Consider the following 27393-nt stretch of genomic DNA (forward strand, 5'->3'; position numbering starts at 1 on the left):
AAAAAAAAGCAAGGTCTATAGGTAAATCAAGAGTAATCATAAATAAACCCAAAACAGTGTTATTAAATTCTAGCTAGCACCGTTGCCTGTTCTCAGCAGAAGACCTACTCTTTTGGTTAAAAAGGAAAATTAGGGCAGCCCAGTTGGCTCAGCGGTTTAGTGCCGCCTTCAGCCCAGGGCGTGATCCTGGAGACTCAGGATCCAGTCCCGCTTCGAGCTCCCTGAATGGAATGGAGCCTGCTTCTCCCTCTGCCTGTCTCTCTGCCTCTCTCTCCCTCTCTGTGTCTCTCATGAATAAATAAATAAAGCCTTAAAAAAAAAAAAAGGAAAATTAGCCAGTGATAGGTGCTCAGAGTAATCTAGCACCACACTGAGCCTTTCTCCCTGACCTGCCCAGAAGGACTGAGAAAGAATTGGCAAGAGAGTAATGTTGTCTCAGTGATGCAAAGGCATTGATGGTGTCACCAAAGCTCAGAGTAGTACCGTATAGATGCTTTGTTCTATAAATACTTGTAAAATGTTCATCATGTGCCAGGAGCTGTGCCAGGAGCTGGGTTAGTGGCTAGGAGGACAGAGGGGATTGGGGCTTAGTCACCCCCGTCTCGGGGAGCTCACAGTCTAATGGGAGTCATAGGAGTAGGTTAACATAAATGAAGAGCAGAGCAAAGCCATAGAAGCTGCGGCAAGAAAATTGCAGAACTAAGTTCTGTCCTGCCTGTAGGGGTCCTTTACAAACAAAAGTTTAGAAAATGATTTTGAGAAGAAAATGATTCTTTTACTTTGAATTGTTTTGAATGAACAATAAACCTATTTCAGTTCAGAATGATTCTAGAGAAACAATATATTAAAGTTTTACATCGTTCTTATGGTGTTAAGAGAATGATCCATCTTTTTTTTTTTTAAGCTTTTGTTTATTTATTAGAGAGCAAGAGAGGGAGCATGAGCAACAAGGTGGGGAGGGGCAGAAGGAGAGGTAGCAGCAAACTCTCTGCTGAGCAGGGGGTCCTATGCGGGGCTCAAGCCCAGGACCCCGGGATTATGACCTGAACTGAAGGCAAATGCTTAACCAACTGAGCTACCCAGGCCCCCCCAAGAGAGTGATCCATCTTAACCCTTTATGTGGTGATATCCAACCTTAGTTCCCTAAAGCCTGATTTGAGTTTGAGCTGCTTTTGGTCCATGTCCACTGTAAATAGATAAAACCAAGATGTCCTGATATGCTCTTGATGGCATGATTTCCCCCCCTCAGATTAGCATGTCCTGTAGTTTCTGCAAGCAAGATATACCCCAAGATTGGACCTTTGAAATGCCTCCAGCTAGTGTTTAGGAATGAATGGCATTTTTTGAGGTAGTGAAGTTGAGGCTGAGGCTGATTTTTCTTTCCATCTGCCAACCAAGGGCAACATCTGCTTCTCTTGGGTTTCTGGGAGGACGGAAGTTGTGGTTAAAAAATGAGGACTGGGGTGTCAGGCAGCTTTGGAGTTGAGTCTGGAATTCACTGTGACTAGGATTGAGTTATAGAATTTCTCTGGAGCCTTAGTGTTCGGTGTTCTCACCTGTAAACTGGGGATAATCATAGTTTCTACCTGAAAGAGTGGGTGTCAGGATTTAATGAGCTAAATTTTGTAAAGTACATGCCATACGGGAAGTATTTAGAAAGCGCCAACAGGTAATCCCACACTTCTCTGATTCAAGGGCTCAGGTGTTTACAAACTCTAGGCTGGTGGTAAGTGAGGTGAAGGGGGATGTCAGATGTGGGGTTTGGTTAGATCATGCTGATTGGCATTAGGACATTCGGAAGGAATCCAAGGCTTGGGACAAATGCTGTGACCCCTAAGACACGGTGTAAGGGTTAAATCAGGATGAAATGGACAAGAAGAGCCTTCCAGGGGGCCGGTGGGGTAATTTAGAATCCTTTCAGCAGCAGGAATGGGACCCAGAACTGGCTCACAGACCAGGAAATTGATTGGCTCCTGTCAGCCAGCACAGAGTGGGTTATGGGTTCGTAGGACCCAGCAACTCTGTCATCAAGGATCCCGGTTCTTGAAGTCTCTGCTCTCTTGGTTTCAGTAGTCCTGAGGCCAATTCCCCTGTGGTTTCCCATGGCAGAGAGTTTCTGCAACGTTGCAAGAGAGTTCTGCGGGGTTCCCTATGAGCCAAGAACAGCTTTTCCAGAAGCTGGCAAGAGACCTCTTATATCTCATTCGCCAAAATTGGACTACATGGTGATTTCTGAACCAGTACCTGGCAAGGGGGATGGATTACCCTCAGACCAGTGAGGCCTTCCCCAGAGCTTCCTTGGAGGCCTAGGAGTCCTGTTGGGAGAGAGGGATCTGGACTCCTATCAGGACTCTTCTAGGAAGGGCAAAGGGGGGCTGGATGCGGTGGTCCTGTTGTAGCAGGTGTTATCAGAAAAGGGGATGGATGTGCCTGGGTGGGGGGCAGTGTATTGGGGAAAGGAAGGTGTGTGTCTTATTCTACTGGCCTCTTTGTCCATCTCTCTACCTCCCTAGCCCCTCTGTTCTACACCCAGGGGCCATGCCCACACCCTTTTCTTGCTCCTGGATCCCTCCTGCCTCTTTCTGCCATGAGACCTCCTCCAGGCTGAGTCATTGTAGGAATCCTACTGATGTCAACGGTGTATCATTTATATAGCCTTTATTGTTTTTTCCTCATTCAGAGTGATTCATGTTTTTGCATTGAAATGGGAAAATTGTATAAAAATAGTAAAAGAGGAAACATTGCTTCTAATCTCACCATCCAGAGAAAACAAAGGAATTGTTAGTCTCCCCTTTTCAGTTTTCCCTACATGTGTGTATACAACATGTTATAAATAGCTCAGGAGCCAGATTGTATGCCTTTTGGTATTCCGTCATTCGATGATAATTTCTGTCATCAAGTGTCACTTAGAACTTGATTTCTTGTAACATCCATCTTAGAGGGGATATTCTTTTAAGATAAATTGTGCCAGTAAAAATGGGATATACAGAGCAATAATAAATAAACTGGAGCTCTGCTTAATTTGGATTCTCCTGAGAGTGGGCTGGACACAAGGACCGTCCCCCATGTGGGTTTGCCTTTTTCAGGGGAGGTGATCCCAGGAAGCAGGAAAGAGGAATAGTGAATGAGGAATAGTGAATAGGGAAGGGGGAGAAACCAGCAGCAGGGTGAGTTATCAAGGTCAGTGCAGTGGGACCTCTTGAGAAATGGACAGAATGCCTCTAGAACCGTCTGCCCAGAGAAGGACAGGAGCTCCTGCTCCCCAGTGCAGGAAGCATTCATTCTTCAAACTTCCCAGGCAGGATGCCTATGTGTGCTGGCTCTGCTGGGGCAAAAAGGGAAAAGAGAAGGTGTGTGCTGGGGTGGTAGGTGGTCCCCAGAGAGTGATTTGAGCTGGCACAGAACTGCTGGCCATAACTGAGGCTGGAACCAGAAGTGGGCCAGGAAAGAGGATGGACGTAGGCAAAGTGGCATTACCAGATTTACCACCCTGGATCAGTTTTGCAAACAATGTTGAACAGAGAGCAAATTGCAGAAAGATACCTATGCTGTGTTACTGTTTATATAAAGTTTTACATATGTAATAGAAATACAGATATGTTCATTGGATTGACCGTCACCAAGCTTCGGGTAATGGTTGCCTATGTGGGGGGAGGGGTGTGTGTGCAGGGGCTCTTAACTCTTTGTAACATTTTATGTCTTTAGTTGTGTGGTGCTTATATTGTACTATTCTTTCTGTCTCCCCTTTTTCGTGTGTATTTGTCAGAAATATTTCCCTTACAAAGAGTGTATCATTTGAATGCTGGTACAGTGCATTAATGAGCTTGACCAAAGAAAGGGGAAGAATGTATCTTACTTTTATTATCTTGTTTATTTGTTAGAAAGACAAGCTTGGGCCCAGTTTGTAAGAAAGAAAACAGATGGTCCTCAAGATGTCAGGATGATATTAAGACAAAGACGTTCACACTTAGCAGGATTTTTCCCTCCCACTCCCCAAGTATGTGTTGAAACTCCTGAGCTAATGACCTTAGAATGTAAGGCCCCTCCCATTGCTTGTGAACATGGCAGGCTTGGGTTTCTCAAAGGCAGAGCTTCAGACATCTGCCTCTGGGAGCTTCAGTCAATGGCTTTTTGTCTAAGTGAAGGAGGTATTTCTCAAGGAGGTATTTTGAGGGACTGCTGAAATATTTGCATTGTCCTTAAAAGCAGGTAAAAGTCTCAGATAAGTGATGCTTAGCAGTGGAATGAATGTTAACGGAGTTGCATTCTAAGAACACCTTTGCATTATGTCCAAAATCAAGTCCGTCTGTTTTGTGGTATAGTGGTTCCTATCTCGGTTTCCCCAGTGCCTGAGCATACAAGCTCAGAAGCGCTTAATTAAAAAAAAAAAAAAAAAACTCTATTGGGGTATAATTGACATACAAAAAAGGACACATTTAAAAGTATGCAGTTGAGGGATGCCTGGGTGGCTCAGCAGTTGAGCGTCTGCCTTCAGCTCAGGGCGTGATCCCGGGATCTGGGATCGAGTCCCACATCGGACTCCTTGCAGGGAGCCTACTCCCTCTGCCTGTATCTCTGCACCGCCCCCCCCCCTGCCCCGTGTGTGTGTGTGTGTGTGTGTGTGTGTGTGTGTGTGTGTGTGTGTCTCATGAATAAATAAATAAATCTTAAAAAAGAAAAAAAACCAAAATCATGGATACAGATAATAGATTGATGATCACCAGAAGTAGGGATTGGGAGAAGGGCAAAATGGGAGAAGAAGATCAAAAGGTACAAAATTCCAGGTATAAATAAGTAGCCCTGGGGACTTAATGTATAGCTTGGTGACTATTGTTAATGATTCTCTGTTACGTATTTGAAAGTTGCTAAGAGAATAAATCTTAAAAGTTATCAGATGAAAATATTTGTCATCATGTATGGTAACAGATGTTAACTAAACTTACTCTGGTGATCATCTCACAATGTATACAAGTATTTGAGAAAAGACAGAAGGGATTCATCTGCTGAACTGAGGGCAGAAGCTCAAGTTCTAAACATCAGTCATATGCCGTGTTTCGTTTTGCTCTGAAGGAAGAGTCTTACTGAGTGTCTATCGGAATGACTTTTTTAAAAAAAGGTGTACAGTTTGGGATACCTGGGTGGCTCAGTTGGTTAAGTGTCTGCCTTTGGGTCAGGTCAGGATCCAGGGTCCTGGGATGGAGCCATAAATGGGGCTTTCTGCTCAGTGGGGAGCCTTTTTCTCCTTCTTCTTCTGCCTGCCCCCCCCCCCCCCGCTTATGCTTCCTCTCTCTGTCAAATGAATAAATAAAATAGAAAAGTGTATAGTTTGCTAAGTTTTGAGATATATACACATAAATACCTACATACAAACACACATTGGGAAACCATTATCATAACCAAGAGAGTGAACATATCTGTTCAGCCCCCAAAATTTCCTGGAGCCTCTCTGCGATTCCTCCCTCCCATTCTTTCCTCCCCCCCTTCCCATCCCCAAGTAATCACTGATCTGCTTTCTGCCACTGTTTTTCAGTTTGCATGTATTAGAATTTTCTGTAAATGGAATTGTACAGTTTATACTCTTCCTTGTCTGTTTCCTTATTTGTTTTGCCTGTCATTCTTGTTGCACGTATCAATAGTTTGTTCCTTCTGATTACTGAGCAGCATTTCATTGTAGGGATATACCATAATTTGTTTATACATTGTACTGTCCATACATTTGGGTTGTTTCCAAGTAAAGCTATTGTGAACATTGTAAAAGTCTGTGTAGACATACATATTTATTCCTGAGTGAATGTCTGGATCATATAGTAGGTATGTATTTAACTTTTCTATTAAATTTTAAAAAGATTTTTAATTTATCTATTTGAGAGAGAGAGAGAGTGAGCATGAGCGGGGGCAGGGGGAAAGCTAGAAGCACACTCTGTGATGAGCAAGGAGTCCGACGTGGGGCTTAATCCCAGGACTCTAAGACCATGACCTGAGCCGAAAGCAGATGCTCAATCTATTGAGCCACCCAGGCGCCCCTAACTTTTTTTTTTTAAAGATTTATTTATTTATTTTAGAGGGGGGTGGGTGGGGCAGAGAGAGAGAGAGAAAGAAACAGACTCCCCACTGAGCACAGTGCCCAACATGGGGCTTATCTCATGGCCCTGAGATCATAACCTGAGCCGAAATCAAGAATCAGACATTTAGCCAACTGAGTCATCCAGGTGCCCTATATTTAACTTTTTAAGAAACTGCTAAAGTTTTCCATTTTCCATTTCCACCAACAGGGTATTTGAATTCCAATTCTTGCACATCCTATCCGTAAGAAGTGTTGTTTTCTTAAAGGCAGAATTCTTTAAGCCAGTTGGTAAAAGCAGCTGTGGCTTTGGTCAGTTTGTATTTCTCTGTCCTCTACCACAAGTTTTATTCTTGCCGTCATCAGATTCTGGAACTAGTTTACTTAGAGAAAAAAGCCCTGCAGTCCTAACACCATGGCTAACTAGTAGAGTGGTGGGTGCTTCTTGGAAACAGAGTCTCTTACGATGGTCATTCAGGAATGAGTGGGTGAGCTGACATCTGCCGTGTGCCAGTGACTGGGCCACGTTGATGCTTTACATCAAGTATCTCACTTAATTCTAACAGCCCTATGAAGTAGGTTTTACTTCTGTGTTGCAGATGGGGAGACTGAGGCCCTGAGAGGTTTAGTGACTTGCTGCATAGCCAGGAAGCAGAAGAGAGAGATTTGGAAAGTAAATGTATCAAGCTGTGTATAGTTGCACATCATAGGAAACCTAACCAATCCTGGATCCTCCAAAAAATGGAGTTCATTGGCTCCTATAGCTAAAAAGGCCAGGGATAGGGCAGGCTACAGGTACATTCTGACCTAGAGGTTTCGAGGTTGTCAGAGCCCTGGATCTGTTTCTCTCAGATTCTGTTTTCTGTTATCTCTGCTCATGGACAGGCTGGCATAGCAGTTCCAGGCCACACAGCCATGTCCACACCCGCACCCAACCGAGGAAGAAGGTGGGCCCTGAGTTCACTGTGATTGGACTAGCCTGTGTCACCTGCTCTCTTCTCAACCAGTTACTGGTCAGGATGTTTGACTGTTGGGATTGGCTTCACCTTGATCACCTGTCCTATCTCCCTTCTCTCCTCCTCAATCTGGGACGTTGAAGAGGATGGAAGAATGGATTCCAAGGAGGCTTCTCACACTGGACCACTGTTGTACTAGGTTGCTATTTGTTTTTTAGAAACCCCCTTCATTTTATGGAAGTCTGGTGTCACTGGCTGTAGTATTACATAGCCTGTGACTTAGATTATCACCTCTTTCCCCACCTTGAAGTGGAATTACCTCTTCCCATGACAGGCAGATCAAACAGAAAAACAAAACAAAACAAAATCAACTGTAAATTGTAGCATGCTTGAGGGTTCTTAAAAGCTGACTATATAATTAGGAGGTGTGAGCTAAACTTGGATATAAAATAAAATCTGACTTCAGATTCAAGTGGTGAAATTTCCATGGTAAAATACCAGGTAACTTCACTTGTGATCTCTAGTTTTGCGGACTTGTTGGATCCCCATCTAAAGAGGATGCAAAATGGCAGCTTAGTGAAAGCAGCAGGCACCCCTTCCCCCCTTTCTAGGAGGAAGAATTGAAAGAAAGAATGAATGTGTGCAGAATAGGGGGTTTGATTGCCTTCCACGGTCCATGTTAAAGGAGAGGAAAATGTAGCTCAGCCACAGTGACTCTACCCAATTAAAAACTAAAAAAAGATCGTGGTTATGGGGCTTGGACTTCTGACAAACCAGCAGCCTCAGTCATTTTGAGTGTTATTCCAGATTGGAAGATTCTGTTAGGAGGAAAGTGGAAGCTTCAAGAATTCCTCATTGGACATTGTGGCTCTTCATCACAGCCTCAACTAGAGGAGACCACCCTATTTAGTGGAGAGATGAGTTGACCACGTGTGAAATCTGGCCCAGCACAACATACTCAGCCTGGGGCAGGAACATGGGAGAGATTTTTATTGGGATTAACTTTCTATAAGGATGCAGTTTCAAATGAGACCATCCTTTCTCACTGGTGATCTCACCAGCACCCTTACTCCACAAAGCTTAATTGTTTTGGACTCATAAATTTAAGCCTCTTAATGAATTGACTCAAGACTTAGAGCAAACTTGCTTTTCTTTATAATGAATCCATGGCCTTAAATGCTCTGACTCAGGTGAAAGGAGATCATAGAGCACAGAATGGGAAGAATGTGGAGTCTGCCTGCCTGGTTCTTATCCTGACTGTGCTCATCTTAGCTCTGTCTATGGGTCTCATTGTTCTGGTCTATAAACTTTGAGCATTGATCGAGAATCAGGGTCCACAGATAGCTAGCACCCATGCTATACTTTTCTGTCTCCATGGCCAACATCACTGAGGGGTCATGAGGTTTTTTTCCCCATTGAGACCAGAAGGGACATTGGAATCCTTTTCACTATGGTGCTCCAGGCAGCCACTTGATCCTTGAGATGAAACTCATTTATTGTCATGATGAAACTACATGAACTTGAATTTCCCTTTTATCTATAGTGGGTTGAATCCTGCCCTTCAAAGAGTTTTCACACGAACTGTACTGACCCCCTTGTGTTGACAGTACTGTTCTCCTTTATACCCCTATACCTCGGCCCTTGGTCTTCCTTCTGCTAAACCCCTCGTTTTTTTCTTGCAGTTCAAGAATCAATTCATATGCATCTCCTGTGTAGAAGTCCTCTTCAAGCGGCACCTTGGTGGCTTAGTTGGTTGAGCGGCCGGCTGGCTCTTGATTTCAGCTCAGGTCATGATCTCAGGAGTGTGGGATCCAGCCCTGAGTCGGGCTCCTTGCCCAGGGGGTTCTGGTTGAGGATCTTCTCTTTCTCCTTCTCCCTTTGCCCCACCACCCACACTTTCTCTCTCTCTAAAACAAATCAAGAAATCTTAAGAAACAGAAAAAGAAGTCCTCTTCAAATCCCCCATGTAGAATTAGTCATTTCTTCTCGTGTTCCCACAGCAGTGTACATACAAATTATAATCCTTATAAAATGGCTATGATCCTATTTATGACCATTGTGTTCTATCAGACCAGACTCTAAGCTCTTTGGCTTTCTTGCATTACCATCATGAATTAATTTCTTTTTCTTTCTTTCTTTCTTTCTTTCTTTCTTTCTTTCTTTCTTTCTTTCTTTCTTTCTTTCTTTCTTTCACCATCATGATTTCTGCCAGACTTATTTTTGGAATATTTTTTCTTTATGCATTTTTTATATTCCTTTATTTCAAAAGGAAACTAGAACACAACTGTCAACAGAAAACCACTATCACTGGTCGTAAGGGATAGGTAACTATTAAAGTAAAATCAATGAAAATAGTTTTACTGAATTCTGGAAAAGCTTGTTTTTTTTTTTTTTTTTTTAAGTTTTATTTGCTTATTTGAGAGAGAGAGAAAGAGAGCACAAGCAGGGAGAGCAGGAGAGGGAGAAGTAGGCTCCCTGCTAAGTGACACGGGGCTCGATCCCAGGACCCCGGGATCACGACCTGAGATAGAGGCAGACACTTAACCACTGAGCCACTCAGGCATCCCTGGAAAAGCTTGTTGAAGTTTCTGACCTGGAGGTCTGCTTTGAATCACAAAGTGATTCAGTGTGAACCATGCAGCTCTAGTGGTTACCACCTAACTCATCTGCTTTGTCTGTCTGGCTCCTTCTTGGGAAAGGCTGTGTTGACTCTCAACAGGGGCCCAGTGCCTAGAAGGGACAGCCCTCTGTAGACTGGAATCCCAGCTTGCCATGTAGCACCTTTGTGTACTGTCAAAAGTAAGAATTGTGTGAGGATCATCACAACCATTGAGTGGAAAATCAGACACATATGGCTTTGGTTTGTTCCCTGCCTCTGGTAGGAAGGACTCCTTGCTTTGCTGGATTAGTATTTGACAGATAAAAAAAGAAATCTTGTAGAAAAGCAAGTCCACCCTTGAGCAAATCCTTAGGGAAAATGATGCCTGGGGTGTCTGTTCTTTAGGAACATCTAAGGAAAGCCTGGTGGTGCAGGCATCCCATCTCAAAGATGGGAACACTGATGCCCAGAGGTTAACAACTAATCTGGAAGCAAGTCTGACTGGGGTGAAACTAGGTTACCTCCCCCTGCCTCATTTTTGCATCTGCTAAACCTTTGTTCTGCTGTAGTTCAGGTTGCCAAGTGACAAATAAGAAACACAGTGACCAGACAGAGCAGAACTAACCTTCTTGGGCTCTGATAAGAGGAATTTATCGGGGCTTTTTTTTCCTAACAAAGTATTCAGAAGTGCTCTGGTTCGTGCTTGGAAGAATGCCAATCACTTGGTTGCCTGTACTTTCTGCCTAGAATGGTACCATGTTTTATTGGTGGGCGGGAAGCTTTAGGATTCACCTGCAATGGTTGAACTCTGGTACTTGCTCCCTGCAGGGAGGTGAGAACCCACACTGTGAAAAGCTGTACAGAAGCAGCCGGGGTGCTGTTCCAGCAACTCCCTGGGCCCTGGGCTGCAGCATCGAACCTCCATAGCTCTCCTGCAGGATTCATGTTTGTTGAATAATAGTACACCCGGACCCAGGGAGCAAAAGCAAATATGCCTGATGCTGAAACCGCAGGGGGAGTGTGAGTAAACAGTCCAGGCGACCCTGTGGAGCTGGCCTTTGGCCAGCAACCTGATGGCTGTTTATGTTCCACTCTCAGGGAGCCGTTGGCCTTCTGGTTTAGGGGCATAGGCAGTGTCCTGGCCTGTGCTTGCAAGCCCTGATAGGGTTGGGGGTGAGATCTGAGGACCTAGTTTCTTTAAATCATATTCCCTTTACATCCTGTTTTTATGTGGATGTTGAGTGTATCTGATATTTTTGTCTTCTTTGTTCTCTCTACATTTTTGTTGGTTTTTAGATCACAAAACAGATATATGCTTGTTAACAAAAAAAGTTTGATCATTACAGAAACTTAAGATATTGCATGCTAACCATAATGATCAAGTTCCTACTATGTACTAGGTGGCTTTATATATTTATTTATTTTTGGCCTCATTTCCATTAATCTTCACACTAGATCTGAGGAATGGTGTTAAGCCCCATTATACAGGTGAGGAAACTGAGGCTTCGTTTAAAATCACCTAGCCGGTAAAGAAAGGATTTCACCTGGACTAGCAGGTCTAGATGACTCTGGAAACCAGAACTCTGAGGGACGGTCTCTCTGGTAAGAAAGATTTAACTTGGTTCAGTATCATTTTACTTGTAAGTAGAATGAGCATGGATTGTTTATTTTCAGAAGAAAAACCGTCCAGGTTATTATCATAAGATAAAAAGACATGTGAACAGGGGTCTCGAAAGACAAACTATCAGGTGTGTGCCTCCATCTCAGGCAGCTGAATGCCCCTGCTGTGCTGGGTTAGTCTCTGAGCCAGAGGATATGTTGTCAAGCTAGGGTGCCAGCCCACCTCAGTGGGGGTGGTGGCTTGGCGGGGAGGGCTCCTTGCTTTTCCTGATCAACCCTCCCCACCACCCACCCCATGCCACCAATGGGGCAAGCCTATGAGCTTTTCATTCCTAACTTAGTTTCCAAATAATAAGTAACTTACCTACTCCTGTTGCTTTGGTATCTTAGGCAGTCGTTGGCTGATTAATGTGCTTGCCTCGAATCTGTACTTAGAGCCAGAGGGCCTTGGCCTTCGCTGTAGCCGAGGGATCCACAGACCCTTGTTCTAGCAAACTGAGGCTATAGAGCAGTTGTGTGATTGTGCTGGGTCAGCAGGCTGTGTTTTTCAAACCTACCCGTGGATTTTTGCTTGGCTTGCCTCTGCCACCTTCCTTCTGGAGGCCTTACAGCCTATCCTGTCTGTGGCCTGTGGGTGGTCCCAGCCACACAGCTCCACTGTCAAGCAGCCCCAGAAGGGGCTCCTCCAGCTGGGTTGCCCTGAGTGCCCTCATGGCTTGCTTTTTAGAGAGCTCTGAGATTCATTAGAGGTGGGAGATTTTTGCATTCTTGACATTCTTTCTGTGGCCAGTTTGGTAAACTGTTTCATCTCTTCGATTTCCCAATTGAGCCCATTCTCCCCCTCGCTCTTTAAGGGACTGTCCTGGGTGCAGGCCCGTGCTGTATTCTCTGCAAAGCCGCTGGTGTTTGGTTTGTGTGGGTTTTCTGCAGCCTGGGTTGAATAAATCTTCTAGACTCCTAAATAGCCCGTGATTCATACCAGTTTGCTTTCCCCACTTGGCTGGGGCTCCTCCTTCATGCTGGGTAAACCTCCGACTTGCATGTGCCCTGCTGATGGAGGGGAGCTCTTTAGATGGTATTTGTTCACCTTTTAGGAACGCTAGTGTATGTAGGGTTTTTGTTTTTTTTTTTAATTTTATTTATTCATCAGAGACAGGCAGAGAGGCAGAAGCAAGCGCCATGCAGGGAGCCCAACGTGGGACTCGATCCCAGGTCTCCAGGATCACGCCCTGGGCTGAAAGCAGCACTAAACCGCTGAGCCACCTGAGCCCTAGTGTATGTAGATTTATCTTCCCTTCTATCTCATGGCACAGAGGAGATCTCAGATTCTCACCCTGCTGGTGATGTGATGCTGAAAATGCTTATGGCGGTTTGCATGGTGCTGGGAGGGAATTGATCCCAGGAGGCCCACCATTGGACTGCGTTGTGCTGTTGACCAAGGTCAGTAGGCTTCTCGTCAGTTCTTCTGATGGGCCAGAAAGGAATTGTGAAATTTCATGGATTTTTCTCTGCAGCATTGGGTAATTTGAGACAATATGCCTTAAACCTCTAGCCATGTAGATTGGATAAATTGTTTTGGTGATTTGTGAGGCCTTGTTCTTTCAAGGGCAAGTGAGAGAAACTCACTTGAGCTAGCTTAAGTGCAAAAAATTGGTTTTTGTTAGGGAGGGTCTGTCAAGATTGATTGATTGATTGATTTAGTGGCAGGTTCTAGAAACCCATTTGAAACTAGTTAAAGACAAAAGAAGGGAGCCAATTGGTAACTGAGAAATCTTGCAGTAGAGCAATCTGCAAGCATGGCTGGGTCTTGAGGCTCAAATAGGTCATCAGAGTTTGATCCCTCTCCTCATCTCTAGCAGTGTCTGCTAGGGGTCCCCATCAAGGCAGAATGGCTGTTGCATCTCTGGGCCTTTAGGCCTCCCAGAACTAAGCCTAGCCAGGTGAGAGAGAGAATGAAGTTGGTGAGCACAGCCCTGTTTCCTGGAGCTCCCATAAGAGTCCCAGGATTGTCTGATTAGGCCCCTTGAATCATATGCCTAGCTCTGAACTGACTGCTGTGCTTTGTGGGGCGTGTCACATGTACCTGTCCCCATACCTGGCATCAGAACCAACCAGTGATCCCAGTGAACAATTGTGGGTTTGCAGATATAGGGTGGTCTGGCAGGGGGCCTCAGGAGGGCTTGGAGCCAGGAATCAGAAAGCCATGGAGATTGCCTTGTTTCCCTGGTGTCTGTTTTATTCCCCCTCTCTGTAGATGGGCCCTGCTAGCACCCCATACAGCATGGCTGCCCCACTGTTCCTGGTTGCTTACATTTCACTCAGTCTAGCCATACGCAGAAAGCTCGAGGGAGAATGAGATTCAGCTCACATTGGAGGTTCCACCCCAACCCATTTAGCTGTGGAGGCTGAGACTTGGCTGTTTAATTTGGATGGGCGGAGCCTCTTCTTGGAGAAGATGCGGTGCAGGGGCCGATGGTCCAGAAGGGACAGATGAGCGCTTCTCCCTATCTTGTTGAGAAGCCTTCTCTGAGTCCAAGTTGATGGTAAATATCATCAAGAGCCTCTGTCCCAAGCTAGGAGAATGTTGCATAAAGTTCAGCCCAGCGACATGGACGCCCGCTTCCTGCCTGGAAGAGATGCCCAGGATCAGCACCTTGGGACCTCTCTGAGCTCTGCTTTCTGCTCCAGCATGGGCCCTTCCTTCCTGCAGAGGAGACGATACTGTCTGAGAGGCATGAATGGGAATTTCCTCCTTCCAGGCCCAAGTCAGCATGACTCGGGATGGCTTTGACTGGAAAATCTGAATCAAAGAGTACACTTAGGCCAAGGATTTCCCCAAACACTAATCAGTCCTGATTACTTCCAGCGTGTTGCCTTTGGCTCTGCAGAGGGTTTTGTCCATTGTGGCTGCAGTGTCTGGCTTCTGCTGCCCAGAAGATGAGAAATGAGTTTATTGGGATGAGCCCCAGTGGTGGGCTGAGTCCCTTTGCCATCCTGACCTTTACTAGGTGTGAGAAACCCTAATTACCAGATTCATAGGTCATTGGCTGGCCTTTCCTTCGGCATTAGCACTTGGGGGTGGAGTTTTGCTTAAATGAAATCCTGAAAGTGTGTCGAGGAAAAACTTCTATAAAAATCCTTGCTCAGTGGTGAAAATGACTTCTCTCACCCATGTTTATGTCTTCTGAACACAGTTGAAATGCTAAGTATGAGTACAGATGCCATGTTATTGAACCCCAAGATCATCTAAAGGAAATAACGCAATTCACATCTTGGATGAACTGAATGAAGTTTTATTATTAAGTTCCCGGAAGTTCAATAACTGTGCTGTTTAAAATAGCAGCAGAGAACTTGTATTTGGCTTTCAGAATATCTTGGAGAACCTTAAAATGCTTTCAGGTCCAGCCCTGAATTTGCAGTCTGGAAGTTACCCACTCAGAGAGGGACAGGATGTGCTTAAGGTCACAGAGGGAGTTGTGGTGGCTGGACTAGAACCCCGGTCACCTGGGTCCCAGGTCACAGAGATTTGCCTTGTCTTAGTCCTTTAACTGCCTTCTGCTAGAAAGAAGAAGACGGATCTTGTAGCCTGGAGGAATATATAGGATTTGAGAAAAAAAAAAAACAAAACCCAGCTCTACTGAGATATATATAATTCACACACCATAAAATTCACCCCTTTGAGCTGTACAGTTTTCAGTATATTCACAGTTGTACAGCCATCACCACTACATCATTTTAGAACGTTTTATCCCCTGGCCCCCTCAAACCCTATACCCATTAGCACTTACTCCCCGTCCTCCCCTCACCCAGGCCCTGGCAGCCACTGGTTTACTTCTGTATGGATTTGCTGATTCTGAACATTCATATAGTGGGAACCCTGCAACATGTGGCCTTTTGTGACTGGCTTCTTTCACCTAGCAAAATGTTTTCAAGGTTCATCCATGTTGTATTCATACTTCATTCTTTTTTATGGCCAAATGTGAGAATCAAGCCTATACAGGGCTCGAATTTTAAAATAAAGCTGTAAAATTTTCAGGTTTATTTTTTCCTTTGCCTGGTAAGCTTTCTCCTGAGGAGTCAGTTTCTACATTTGGAGGTGAAATGAGAGACTCTCTCAGCCTCCCTGTACCTAAGTAGTTACTACTTTCCTTAAATGTTTTGACACCTGGGAGAAAAGTTGGTTTGTAGAAGAATGTATGTGCTTTCTTGAATTGCCAAGAATATTAATACATGCTGATTAATACAGATGCTTAAGAACCAGAGTTGTAATGAATTTTTACCTTATATTTATTTTCCAGGTGTTTGACTTGTTTAAAAAAATTTAAATTCTTGCAATAATGTAAATTTCCCTCCCTTTCCCAAATTCATTGGAAGCTTTCAATCCTCCAATATGAAAGAACAGTGTAGCAAACTCCCATATAACCTTCCCCTAAAATCTCCAATTGTTTTTGGTTTTTAAAAAAGATTTTATTTATTTATTGGGACGCTTGGGTAGGTTAGCAGTTGAGCCTCTGCCTTCAGCTCAGGGCATGATCGTGGGTCCAGGGATCAAGTCCTGTATTGGGCTCCCCGGGCTGGGGGGGGAGCCTGCCTCCCTCTGCCTGTGTCTTTGCCTCTCTCTCTGTGTCTCTCATGAATAAATAAGCACAATATTTTTTTTAAAGATTTTTAAAAATCTTTTTTTATTTGAGAGAGAGAGAGAGCATGCATGAGAGAGAGAGAGAGCACAAGCAGGGGCGAGGGGTAGAGGGAGAAGCAGACTCCCTGCTGAGCAGAGAGCCTGATGCAGGGATTCAGGGGTCCATCCCAGGACCCTGGGATTATGACCTGTGCCAAAGGCAGACATTTAAGACTGAGCCATCAAGATGCCCTTAGAATCTCCAGTTGTTAACATCTGGCCACATTCGTTGACTTTGTCACTCTCTAAGGATACACATCACATCTATCTCTTATTGAATCATTTGAAAGTCTCTAGCACATGGCATGACCTTCACCACCACCTAGCTCCCACCCAGTACTTCAGCAGGTTCTCTAAGAAAAAGGACACTTCCATAACCACAGTGTCACTGTATGCCCAAGAGGTTAATACTGATACAATAATATCTCATATAAAATTTACCCCAATGCTCTCAAGTGTCTTTTATGGTCATTTTTTTAAATCTGGGAAACAATTAAAGATTACTTAATTGAATTTGGTTTCAAAGTTACTTCATCCTAACCTTTTAATCTAGAACAGCTTCCCATCTTTAACATTTCTTGGTTTTGGTCACTTCTGACATTGACAGTTTTGAAAAAGCTAAGGCCAGTTGCCTTTTCAAATGTTATGTGCAGAAGACTTCCAGGGTGAGGAGTGGTGGGGGCATGCAGGATGGTGGGGAGGGTCTTTAATAAAATGTACATTCTGATTTTGGAAGTCACTGTTGGGCCTGAGTCTGCATTTCTAGCAGGCTTCCAGCTGATGTCAATGCTTCTAACCTGCAGGCCACACTTGGAGTAGCAAGGCTGTAGAATATCTGTATTTTAGATTTGTTTGTTTCCTCATGATTAAATTCAAGTTAAACATTTTTGACAAGTTCACTTCCAAAAAAAGCCATGAGTGTATTCCATTGAATCACATCAGGAGGCACATCATGTCAATTTGTTCTGTTATTAGGGATGCTAAGTGCCATCTCTTGATTTGAACAGTGTTTGCCAGCACTTCACTGAGATGGTACCTTTCTCCTTGTAATTTTTTTAAAAAGTTTTATTTTTAAGTGATCTCTACACCTGATGTGGAGCTCAAACTTACAACCATGTGATCAAGATCAGTGCATGCTCTACTGACTGAGCCAGCCGGGTGCCTTTCTCTTATTGTAATTTAAAGTAACCATTGAGATTGCATTAATATCCTGGACCCCAACAATTTTCGCCCATTAATCAACTTTTTTTTGGGAAAAGCATTTGAGTTATAATCTCTTGCTGGCAATACATGCCTCTTCTGTAATTTGCGATTGTGTGTAATTTTTATTTTTTAAATGTAGCTAGTGGCAGATTGACTCCCATATGTATTGTAAACATTGCCTTTTACATGTTCCCAAATTTGGAAGCTTTACAATCCTGTTTTGTATGATTTCCATGAGAAGTATTTACATCCCACAGACAAGGGTGGCATGGCGTCTTAAAAAAAAAAAAAATCAATTAAATTTTTGAGTACCTCCTGAAGCTGCTTACCAAGACCACAATTGGGATTCTTTTTTTTTTTAATTTTTTTTTTTTAATTTTATTTATTTATGATAGTCACACAGAGAGAGAGAGGCAGAGACACAGGCAGAGGGAGAAGCAGGCTCCATGCACCGGGAGCCCGATGTGGGATTCGATCCCGGGTCTCCAGGATCGCGCCCTGGGCCAAAGACAGGCGCTAAACCACTGCGCCACCCAGGGATCCCCACAATTGGGATTCTTAAGTATCTCACAGATTTCAGAAAATTGCCCTTCTTCTTCTTCTTTCTTCTTTCTTCTTTCTTCTTTCTTCTTTCTTCTTTCTTCTTTCTTCTTCTTCTTCTTCTTCCTTTTTGAAAATCATTCTTCTAAACTGGGCAGGCAATTCTTACATGTTACAAGCTATTCATTTTGATTCTTTTCTTAATTTTTAAAAAAGATTTTATTTATTTATTTATTCATGAGACACACACACACACACACACACACACACACACACACACAGATAGAGACATAGGCAGAGGGAGAAGCAGACTCCCTGCAGGGAGCCCGATGTGGAACTCGATCCCAAGACCCTGAATCACGACCTAAGCCAAAGGTAGGTCCTCAACCACTGAACCACCCAGGCATTCCTTGGGCCCACCTTTCACCAGCACTGTGGCCTTGGGCAAGTGTCTGAGCCCTAGTTTCCCTATGAAATGGGAACGATAATAATGGGTCTTGGCCTTGTAGGTTTGTTGGAAGGATGAAAGGAGATGATCACAGTAGTGCTTAACACAGAGCCTGGTACAAACTGAATGCATGATGCATGTTGATCGAATCTATTTTTTTTAAAGATTTATTTATTTATGATAAAGAGAGAGAGAGAGGCAGAGACACAGGAGGAAGGAGAAGCAGGCTCCATGCTGGGAGCCCGACGTGGGACTCGATCCCGGGACTCCAGGATCGCTCCCTGGGCCAAAGGCAGGCGCTAAATGGCTGAGCCACCCAGGGATCCCCTGATCCAATCTATTTTAATTTAAAACCTATAACAATGCATTTACTTGTTGATTATTTTGAAACACCCATGTTCTCATTTTATCACTGTTTATTCAATAAATATTAGCCCATATTATTATCAGAGGTTCTTTGTATAAAGTTTTGGTTTACTGCATTAATTTAAGAAATGACAGCACTAAATTATAGACATTCTGTTCTGTGCTTGATATACATAATCAGACTGGGTGGTAGTGAATGGATTACCACTGGCCACTTTCAGCATCATCATTATTCTAGAAATGAAGTCCTAACCAGGGAGATCCATTTCACAAAAGTCACCCAAGTTTCTATTCTGTGCCACGCACTGCTCCTCCAATGCCAGGTATGTCTTTGCCCCGTGGAGCTCAGGTATGGATGGTAGCTGAAGATCATCTATCTTTTCATGTAGGACTAAGGTTTTTTTGTTTTTTTGTTTTTTCTGGCAGTGCATTGACTGGAGGTGCATGGATTTTCTTGTATAAACCACGTTCAAAATGCCTCATCTAATTTCTAGCTTTGACATCTTTAAGGTAGAGGAAGGACTCTTGCAGAAGCAGTGTGAGCGGATTCTGTAGAAACTCTCCTCCCTCATTTCTCTTTCTTTCTTTCTTTCTTTCTTTCTTTCTTTCTTTCTTTCTTTCTTTCTTTCTTTCTTTCTTTCTTTCTTTCTTTCAAGATTTTATTTATTCATTCATGATAGACACACACACACACAGGCAGAGGAAGAAGCAGGCTCCACGCAGGGAGCCCGATGTGGGACTCGATCCCAGGACTCCAGGACCATGCCTGGACTGAAGGCAGGCGCCAAACCGCTGAGCCACCCAGGGATCCCCCGCTGAGCCACCCAGGGATTCCCTCTTTTTTTTTTTTTTTTTTTTTAAGGATTTTATTTATTTATTCATGAAAGACACACAGAGAGAGGCAGAGACATAGGCAGAGGGAGAAGCAGGCTCCATGCAGGAGCCGGATGGATGTGGGACTCCAGGATCTCGCCCTGGGTCAAGGGCAGATGCTCAACGGCTGAGCCACCCAGGCATCCTATCCTCCCTCATTTCTTGAGGTGATTTTTTTCTACATGTGTTTCAACAGTCCCCAAAATGAAAGAGTTGCCAGTAAGTCACCTGTGGTTGCCAGAGAAAGCAGTTAAATTTGAATTTCAGAGAAACAATGAATTACTCAGTATTCCAAATGTGGCAAGCAATTCTCTCCTGTTATATGTCATTGAATGGGATATACACTAAGCAATTATTTACTATTTATCTAAATTCATATTTAACTCGGTATCCTGTATCTTATTTGCAAAATCTGGCAGTTCGTGATCCCACTGCCTGTTGGGGGTTTTCATGTTTGCTGCAGGGTAGTATTTGCAGTTTCGGGAGTGCCCTAAGAGAGAACCCCAGTGGCATCTCATCATGCTGCAGCTTTGGGCGCTAGGGTAGGGGCCAGATTAGTAATTAGCTAACCATGACCTCACCCGTGAGGAATGTGCTCTTGCTAGGTATTAGCGAGAGGTTTAGGCTCTCGGGAGCCATTGTCAGAATCCTGTCAGTGACATCACCAGCTGGAAAAGCCAGCTTCCAGGCCTCAGGAAAAAGCTCGAAAGACAGGGCTCCAGTTTTGGTAATAAATGGAAATGGATTTTCACAGGTGGGGTGTGGAGGAATTTGTTACAACAGGAAGCCTGATGGAGCCTCCAGCCGTGTGCAGCCCCCAGCCAAGTTTCTGGGTTCTGATGAACAACCAGAAGCTTCTAACGCGGCATGCGATTATACTGTTGGCCCAATGCCCTGGAAAAATTGGCTTGTTCTCGGTGAACACTCCAGGAGCTGTAAAAGGGGGTGTCAGGACTGCTTTGTAGCTCTGAGTGGGACTCTTATGGTGGGGAGGAGGGGAGGCTAATGTAGTAAGTGTTCATTATGCTGCTCAGAGTAGTTCTAGAAAATGTATACTTGGAACCATCTGGTCCCTCCACTTGGGGATGGAGGGCTTTGGGCTAAGGGGTCAAGTTGTCTGGATTTAGACACTAAGAAAAACCCTCTTTTACCTTGTTAGCTGGAAGAATTAGAGCAAGCTTTGAAATTTTCTTATTTTTAAAGGCTAATTTATTGTGGATGGCCAGGCTGTCAGACTAGAAGGGGACCTGACTTAAATCAAGTGCTGAGTGCGGTAATAACACCATTTAATTTTGCTTGGAATTTCCCATAAAACATTCTGGGAAAAGATGGGTGCCAGGGTGGGGGCTCTGATCTCAAGGTTGGGTTTTGCAGTTCCAGTTTCTCTGGCCTGTTGGAGGCTCCGCTCAAGCAGTTGCCCACGGCAGTTCTGCCCAGCTCAAGTGCTAATGGCAGGCACGCTTTACCAGGTGCGAAGACTTCCGCTGAGCAGGTGGGGGGCGCGGAACTCTGCTCCCGAAGGTCTGGCCTCCATCCCATCTGGCTTTCTTGTCTAGTTAGAATTCAGAAGCGTTGCCCCTGAGTTTCCAGGTTGGCTCTCATAATGGCAAGGCTGGGACAGATCCTCCTGAGTCTCCTTTTCTTCCACATCTTCCCCTGGGGCTCCACAACCCACTGGTCCAGTGGCCCTGGGCAGACAGCACAGCCTCGTTGAAGCCTCCGTTTGGGCAGCTGTAAAGTGGCATGCCATTTGTGCCTGTCGCATGTGAAGTGCTGCAGCCGAGGTGCTCAGGTCCTGAGCTGTTACTCAGGAGGTGGTAGATATTGATTGGGCATTTTATTTTATTTAAAGATTTTATTTATTTTTTCATGAGAGACAGAGAGAGAGAGAGGAGCGGGGGTAGAGACGTAGGCAGAGGGAGAGGCAGGCTCCATGCAGGGAGCCCGATGTGGGACCCGATCCCCGGTCTCCAGGATCATGCCCTGGGCTGAAGACAGGTGCTCAACCGCTGAGCCACCCAGGGATCCCCTTGACTGGGCATTTTAGAGGAAGCCATCAAAAGGGTTGAGCCTGGGGGCACCCGGATGGCTCAGTCGTTGAGCATCCGCCTTTGGCTCTGGTCATGACCCCAGGGTCCTGGGATCGAGCCCCGTGTCGGGGTCCCCATTGAGCAGGGAGTCTGCTTCTCCCTCTCCCTCTGCTGTTCTCTCTGCTTGTGCTCTCTGGCATGCACATGTGTGCACTCCGTCTCTGTGTTAAATAAATAAAATCTTAAAAAAAAGAGAGAGGGTTGAGCATGAACCACTTTTGGGTATGCCTGGCCATTCATCATTCAGGACCTTCTGCATCTCTCTAATCCCCCTGTAGAATGGGCATGCCTGGAGTCACCCCAGGAACCAAGGGCAAAATCTCTCCAATGGGCGACTAGATCCTCTGTGTTAGCTTCCATTACTAGTGGATATTCTTAAAAAAAAAAAAAAAAAAAAAGGAAAAATCAAAAATACAGTTCTCAAGAGGACCTTTCTGGTCCTCTGTTCACCATTGCAACCCATTAATTCCAAGGCACTGTCAGAATCCTTGTCTTTGTTAGAATGTGGCTTCATTGCTTTGAGACAAGTGGCTCTTGATGTCTGTGAGCAAGATGTCGTTGACGCAATAGCTTTGGGCTTTGAGTTCCTGGCTTCCTGGGTGCACTCACTTTCCTTTCTCCTTCCTGGGTCACCTCTCTTGGGGTCTGTCTGCCTCAGGCCCATTCCCAGTCAAGGAAAAGGTTGGCCTCTTGGATGAGGGCTTTGGGGTGATGGGATTCGAATGGGGTCTGGTTGTTGATAGTGATTCTGAACCCTTAGAACCAGCTCAGAAGCTTTAAAAATTACTGATACCTGACCCTACCTGAAGAAATCCTTACTTTGTTTTCTTTTGGGGAGAGCCACTGCTTTTTTTTTTTTTTTTTTTTTAGCTTTTCAGATGATTCCACTGGGTAGCCAGAGTTGAAGCTCAAGTGGTTGGTTTCTTTCTTTCTTTCTCTCTTTAAGATCTTATTTATTTATTCATGAGAGGCACAGAGAGAGGGAGAGGCAGGCCTCCTGCAAGGAGCCTAATATGGGACTCAATCCCGGATTCTGGGATCACGCCCTGAGCTGAAGGCAGACTGCTCAACTGCTGAGCCACCCAGGCATCCCTCAAGTGGTTTCTATAAGCAACAGAGGTGTTGAGGCTTGAGAAGAAAGTTGGATATGCCAAGCGTGGGACCAAGGTCATGACCACCATTAATGGCAGAGCAACCCTCACCTGTCAGTGGGTAGAGATTCAGTTTACATTATATCTGTTTTATGTATAATTTGAATTGATTGTAATGGCATATTTTATAACTCAGGAAAATAGATAATAATCAGGAAAGGACATTCCATATATATCAGTATCAACAGGAGAGGTGACTGAGATGCCCGCAAAGAAGAACTTCTTCCAACGGGGCTGCTGGAGTTCAAAGCCATTTTTTGTAACTAGGTTTAAAACAGCCATAGTCCACTCTTTTGAATTTCCTCAGTCGCTGCTCCCCCCCCCTCCTCTCTGAGGGTGGGTTTGATTGCTAACAAAGGCCCAATCATTTGGCACCCAGCTGGTGAGTAAGGCAGCTGAGTGAGAGGGGGAACAGGGCCTTGGGTCAGAAAAACTAGGATAATGAGCGGCCTGGCTGGATTTTCTTATCTGTTCAGAGAAGCCCTAGAAGCTGCAAAAATTACAGCGTTGTGCGTGGAGTGGCTGTGACATTTATGGAGACGGCGGGTTGTTATCTGAGCAGCCAGGGCAGCACACAGTTTAGAGCTCTTGGGCTGGCAGATGCCTGAAGTGTGCACTGACCCACCCCAAGTAGTTTCAGTGGTGGTGTGATCTGTGTGCTCAGAGGATGTTAGGGAGCACAGCTGTGGTATAAAAGCCATGTCCTTCCTGCCCAGAGATAGACCTATACTGGTGTAGGAATCCAAGGGTCATCCTGATGTTTTTGTCCTGCTAAGTCTGATTTGTGTGCCTCCTCCACACCCTGTGTTCAGGAGGAGATTTGTATCCACTCAGAAGCTGCCATTTATGTCTCTTAGTACTGTGCTAAGCATTCTCTATCCCTGCTAGGTGTAGACATTGTCAACCCATTTTACAGATGAGGAAAACTGAGGTTTCAGAAGGGTGAGATCTTGTGGTGGTAAAGTGGGATGTTAACTGAGTGGTCACATCCCTCTGTACTGCAGATTGGAAATCCATCTGGGCCTTTTTACTTTCATCTAGATTCCAGCCCTCAAAAAAATGTGATAAACAGGTTTTCGTTAAATCTATTAATTTTAACAAGAATTTTTTTTTTTTTTAGAGACCGTTTGTATTCAGTACTTAGCTATAATTAAAGTGTGTTCATTTCACAGACTTAGGGAATGCTTATCATAGAGGTGTTGTGCTGGGGTGCCTGGGTGGCACAGAGGGTTAAGCGTCTGACTCTTGGTTTCAACTCAGGTCATGATCTCAGGGATGTGAGATCAAGCCCCATATCAGGCTTCATGCTCAGAGTGGAGTCTGCTTAAGATTCTCTCTCCCTCTCCCTCTGCTCCTCCCAATTGTGCATGCTTTCTCTCTCTCTCTCTCAAATAAATAAATAAATCTTAAAAAAATAATAAAGGTACTGTGGTAGGGACATGGTTTTATCTTCAAATATCTTAAAGTGAAGGAAAAGAAACAGAGAATTACTGCACAAGTCACTGTGGCATGCTTTGTTAGGAGAAGGTTCTTACAGTGCCTCCCAGAGACACATAAAGAGCAACAGTTTTCACCTGGGGTGTAAGGGAAGGCCTGTGGCAAGGGTGAGGTTGGTGAACAGTGGAGTTTAAAGGAGCAGATTCAGGAGACAGGATGTTCTGGGCTGCAGAACTGCTTGGGCCCAGGAGTGGGAAGTGAATGCAGGGTGAGAGCACTTGGTATTACCCACTGCTTGGCCTCAGTGCTTAGTACTTACTGAGGCTGGGACCATCAGTTGTGATGTTGGCCAGAACCTTAGAAGGGATGAAGAAAGGCCTGAGGGGTACCTGGTGGCTCAGTCTATATCTGCCTTCAGTTCAAGTTGTGATGTCCTGGAATCGAGCCCCATGTTGGGCTCCCTGCTCATCAAGGAATCTGCTTGTTCCTCTTCCTCTGCCCTTCTCTCCCTGCTCGTTCTCTCTCTCTTCTCTCTCAACTAAATAAAAATCTTTAAAAAAAAAAAAAAAGGCTTGGGTTTGACTGTGTAAACCTATCCACCAGCCACCTGTGACTGGTTAAATTAGTTAGAAAAGTAAATGTACAATTTAGCATCTTAGTCACACTAACCACATTCCAAGTGCTCAGTAGTATGGCTTGTGGTACCAAATTAGACAGTGAACATCTAAAACATTTCCATCATCATAGATAGTTATGTTAGACAGTGGTGCCTAATCTGGCGCTCTGCCTGTTTTTGTAAATAAAGTGTTATTGAGACACAGGCTACACCTACTAATTTGTGTATTGCCTCTAGTCACTTTCTCATTACAACAATAGATTTGAATAGTTGCAACAGGGACTGTATGACCTGTAAACCCAAAAATATTTGCTATATGGTCCTTTATAGAAAATGTTTGCTGACCCCTGCCATAGACCATAGGGAGCAATGGAAGGTGTTCATCCTGAGAATAACATGATTGTAGTTCTGGCCTGAGAGGATAACTCAGTGATGATAGATAGGCCATATTGGTTGGGAGACCCATTTGCAGTGACCTCCTAGGGTTGCTCATGGGAATGAGAGTTGACCAAGGCCATGCCCTGACAGGTGCAGTTTCACTAAGCTATGGCCCATTTCAGCAATCTGTTATTGAAGTCCTTTCATTTCTTGGTTCTAAAAATTTATTAATTGGATCCAGGAATTTTTTTATTTAAGATTTTATTTTTTAAGTAATCTCTATACTTAATATGGGGTTCAAACTCACAACCCCGAGATCAAGAGTTACATGCTTTACTGACTGAGCCAGGCAGGCAGCTGGGAGCTAGGATTCTTAACTTAGTGTGTCTTGGACCCCATTGGCTCCCTGAAGACTGTACTCTTAACCTTTATGCATAAAATCATGTACATGGGGTTACAAAGGAAACTAGTTATATTGAAATACATTTATCAGAAATACATTTTTGGATATAATAATGTACATATGTATTTAGATGTTTAATAAGATCTAGAAATGAGTCCAATAACTGCCATGATTTTGATGTAGATGAGCATACAGTATTATTTTGAGATATTGCCAACACTATGATGGGAAAAGATCTGATTTTGCAGGTGACAGAAATCACAGGTGCTGCTAATACACCTGTATTTTATGGTGTACGTTCATAATCGAACAATAGGCTACATATTAATTAGAGGGTACCAAAGGCAAAAATTTCACTGTTTTTCCTATTCAAGCTCATAGACCCTCCCCATGACACACCTTCTCCTGCAAGAGTCCCTGACTTAGTCCCTTATAGGAAGCTGTGACATAATTGAGGATTGTGGCTTGTCTTGCTCATTGTCCCAGACATTTGGCTTCCTAGTAGATCATGTAGGAAGTTCCACTTCTGTCTACTTTGTGAGACATTCTTTAGATATCAGAAAGCATGGGGCAGCCTGGGTGGCTCAGCAGTTTAGCACCGCCTTCAGCTCAGGGCGTGATCCTGGAGACCCGGGATCGAGTCCCACGTTGGGATCCCTGCATGGAGCCTGCTTCTCCCTCTGCCTGCGTCTCTGCCCCACCCCCCTCTCTCTCTGTGTCTCATGAGTAAATAAATGGGGCCTATAAAAAAAAAAAGATACCAGAAAGCATGATGCCAAGGAGAAAGGAAATGTATCCAAGAAGGCTGAATCTTTTTTTTTTTTCTTTAAGGATTTTATTTATTTATTCATGAAGGACACAGAGAGAGGCAGAGACAAAGACAGAGGGAGAAGCAGGGTCCTCGCAGGGAGCCTGTGTGGGACTCGATCCAATCCCCGGACCAGGATCACATCCTGAGCCAAAGGCAGACGCTCAATCAATCGCTAGCCACCCAGGCATACCAAGAAGGCTAAATCTTGAAGGGTGGCTAAGAAAACCACTCAATGAAAGGTGGGAGAGGAGGGCATTCCAAATAGAGGGAGCAGCCCTGGGTTCTGCCAACAGTGGGACCACGGACCAGGGCATGTGGGGCCAGCCAGCTGGGGACACGGGCAGAGGCCAGCTGGGGGAGTCTTGGGTCACTGTTAGGGAGTTCAGACTTCATAAGGCGTGCTGGGATGCTTTATGACCTTAGGCCCTGAGCCCATCCTATCAAATACAATAAAACACACCCTCTCTCACACTAAAAAAAAAAAAAAAAAAAAAAAATGCCTTTTGTGCATGTGTTGTAAAATAATTTGAAATATTTAAAAAAAAAAAGAACTTTTGTTTTTATTTGTTTGCATTTGCTGTATTATTTAGCCATGAGTCACTCCTTTATTTTACAATTGACTGATTTCTTAGCAATTTTAATGTATACTTTGGAATTCTTGGGATGTGAGAAAATGAACCTATAACTCATTTTCAAATGTACTGAAATTTCTGTAGATATCAACCATAGATTACAATTAGTGAGGAAGATAATGCTAATCCAGGCATTTAATAAAACGTTTATTAATTTCAGTTTCTTTTATTTTATTTTTTTATGTTTTGGAACCAATTCCTTCCCCCTAACCCTCCAACTTTCAAATTGTTTTGTGTGTCACTGAGAAGGAGCTGTGTGTGTGTGTGTGTGTGTGTGTGTGTGCCTAAGGGCTGTGAGGTGGCCCTGCTGGAGCTTGTGGAAAAATTTTGGGAAGAGTTAAGAGTTCCTGATCTGTAGATTGAGACAGAGTGGCTAGTAAAGGGGGGCCTTCCATTAGCTGAGGGCTGCTGTGCTAGGGATCAATTTAGAAGTAGCCAGGGAGACTGAGGGAGGGAAAGGTTTTGGTGGGAGATGGTGGTCAAGGATGAGTCCACTCGGGTTTGGTAGTTGGTTGACTAAGTTGGTGGTCG

At 44.3% G+C, this 27393-nt stretch overlaps 1 protein-coding gene across 4 annotated transcripts in view; it reads left to right on the forward strand.

The window, feature by feature from the left end:
- Positions 1 to 27393, forward strand: part of FLNB (filamin B) — a 138578-nt gene that overhangs the window by 14418 nt on the left and 96767 nt on the right. The gene's annotated exons all lie outside the window — the stretch shown is intronic.

Source organism: Vulpes lagopus, chromosome 7 (genome assembly GCF_018345385.1).
Source record: "Vulpes lagopus strain Blue_001 chromosome 7, ASM1834538v1, whole genome shotgun sequence".
NCBI lineage: Eukaryota > Metazoa > Chordata > Mammalia > Carnivora > Canidae > Vulpes > Vulpes lagopus.